Genomic DNA, 2,754 nt, shown 5'->3' with positions numbered 1-2,754 from the left:
GCCGCCGCCGCCGCAAGGGACGTCGCCGCCGCCGCAAGGGACGTCGCCGCCGCCGCAAGGGACGCCGCCGCCGCCGAAAGGGACGCCGCCGCCGCCGCAAGGGACGCCGCAGCGGGAGAGAGAAGGCCGCAGCGCGAGGCCGGGACGGGGCTGCGCCGCCGGCCGACGCGGACGTGGGGACGGGTCGGCCCTGTATGCTGGCAAACTGTTGGACGCGGGGTCCGTCCCGGAGCCCGACCGTACCCGCAAGGGTTATGAACCAGGACACGCAGGCCATGGTGGACACCGGCAGCGTGGTCACCCTCCTCTGCCCTGACTTGGCGGGAGGGAGGGAGGGGAAACCCATGGAGGTGGCCTGCGTGCACGGGGACATACGGACCTTTAAGACCTGCCATGTGGTCGTGCGGACACCACACGGGGTGTTTACGGCACGGGCGGGGATTGTTCCCCACCTCCCGGTTCCGCTCCTAATTGGGAGGGACTGCCCGATTTTCCGTCGGCTTTGGGACCCGGCGCTGGAGTCCCGGGTCCGGAGAGAAGCGGTTGCCGTCGCGGCGAGAGATGCGGCTGCCGTCGCGGCGAGGGATGCGGCCGGCGCCGCTGCGAGATGTGCGGCCGCCGCCGCCGCCGCTGCCGCGAGGGACGCAGCCGGCACCGCAGGAGACACCCGGCCCCGGCGAGATACCAGCCTGGGCGGGTCCCTCGGCTACCTGGGGCTTGGACAAAGGGTGGAGGAGTGTGGCATCCCGCCACGGAAGCCTCGGCCTGGACAGGCCCGGGGTACCGTAAAGGACTGGGTATACCACCCCCACCCACCAGCCGGCGATGGAGAGCAGCCCATTCAGCTCCCCAATCAGGGTGATTGGGGGACATCTGGCCGAAAGCGGAGGAGCCATCTTAAGAGGACCAGCACAGCACAGCACGGGTCGGGAGCAGGAAGGAAGGGCTCGTGGCAGCGAGAGAGCCTAGAGGCCCACGGGAGGCCCTAGAGACCGCGACTCCTTCATAGTTTGAATGTTTCACGTTGATTGTTAAATAAATGCCTGCCATGGCTAAAAACCCTACGCCAAGCGAGTTTTGTGCGAGGAACCCGGCCCAACCGAGGACCGGGATACCACAGTTATAATAAAGTAATATTTACACACAATGAAAACCACAAAAGAAGAAACTGTCTTACACTTGTTTTACCTGTTCGAAAAGGGGTGAGAAGAAGAGAACTTATTTAATCTCACCCCTTCTCCCTAATTTATTTATCTATAATAATGAGTAGGCCTATTAGCTTCCTTATATAATAATCATCAAAAAATAATTGTATATTAATATACATTAGTTTACAATATGATAAAATTCATTATTACCTGCGTATTTATCTAATGTCAATTTATCTTTTAATAAAATCGAATTAAACATTCAATATTATAAAATTATTGTCAAATATATACCTATACATACATGAAAACATATACACTATGTTAGACACCTTCTTCATCCCTGTACCTCGTAAAAATCTGTTCTTTGTATTTTATTTTAAACTGGTTAATCTTTGGACATTCCTTGATCTCCCCACTCAAACTGTTCCATAGTCTTACACCACATATTGAAATACAAAACATTTTCCTGGTCGTACGGACGCTGTTCACTTTGAAATTTTGTATTTTTAAGGGTAATATGTTGATTTTAGCCTTAAACATTATCTGTGTGGTTTGAAATTCCACCAGATCTTGTAATTTTAATAATTTTGACCGTATGAATAATGGTTTAGTGTGATCCAGATATCTCACATTGAGAATAATGCGAATGGCTTTTTTTTGGAGAATAGTAAGTGAATGTAATGAAGTTTTGTACGTGTTGCCCCAGACTTCCGTACAGTAACTGAGGTATGGTAAGACTAGTGAACAGTAGAGAATACGGAGTGATTTTTGATCTAGAACCAATTTTACTTTGTTTAATACATAAATGGTTCTTGATAGTTTTGATTGTACGTGTGTAATGTGTGATTTCCAACTGAATCTATCTAATCCCAAGAAATTCATTATCGTAAACTCTTTCAATTTCAACTCCATTTATATTTATATGTATTTCTGTGTTCATTCTACAGTTACCAAATAACATTAATTTTGTTTTGCTTAAGTTTAATGATAGTTTGTTTTTATCAAACCATGTTTTTATTTTGCTCATTTCCTTAGTGATTTTTCTAGTTGTTTTATATTCTCCCCAGAACAGAAAATATTAGTGTCATCAGCAAACAAAACCAACCTCAAGACATTTGAAACATTACAAATATCATTGATATACAATATGAACAGTTTAGGACCCAACACTGACCCCTGAGGGACGCCACAAGCAATGTCCAAACATGTTGAAGAACAATTTCCCAACTTCACAAACTGCTGCCTTTTGCTCAAATAGCTTTTAACCCAATCCAATACTATCCCCCTTATTCCATACCTTTCCAATTTATTGAATAAAATGTCATGATTGATTGTATGGAAAGCTTTTCTGATATCAATAAATACCCCTACTGCATATTTTTTCTGTTCAATGGCGTTTGTTATTTCCTCAACTGATTCTATTACTGCAAGTGATGTTGATCTGTTGGTTCTGAATCCATATTGACTGTCATTAATTAATTTGTGCTTTTCTAAGAATGTGTCTAGTCTATTGTTGAAGATTTTTTCTAATATTTTGGAGAATTGTGGAAGTAGAGAGACTGGTCTGTAGTTGGTGAAGTGATGCTTGTTCCCAGTTTTGTAC

Source organism: Gadus chalcogrammus, chromosome 20 (assembly GCF_026213295.1).
Source record: "Gadus chalcogrammus isolate NIFS_2021 chromosome 20, NIFS_Gcha_1.0, whole genome shotgun sequence".
In the NCBI taxonomy this organism is placed as follows: domain Eukaryota; kingdom Metazoa; phylum Chordata; class Actinopteri; order Gadiformes; family Gadidae; genus Gadus; species Gadus chalcogrammus.
The sequence above is the reverse complement of the archived record's forward strand: the minus strand, read 5'-3'. Positions refer to the sequence as shown.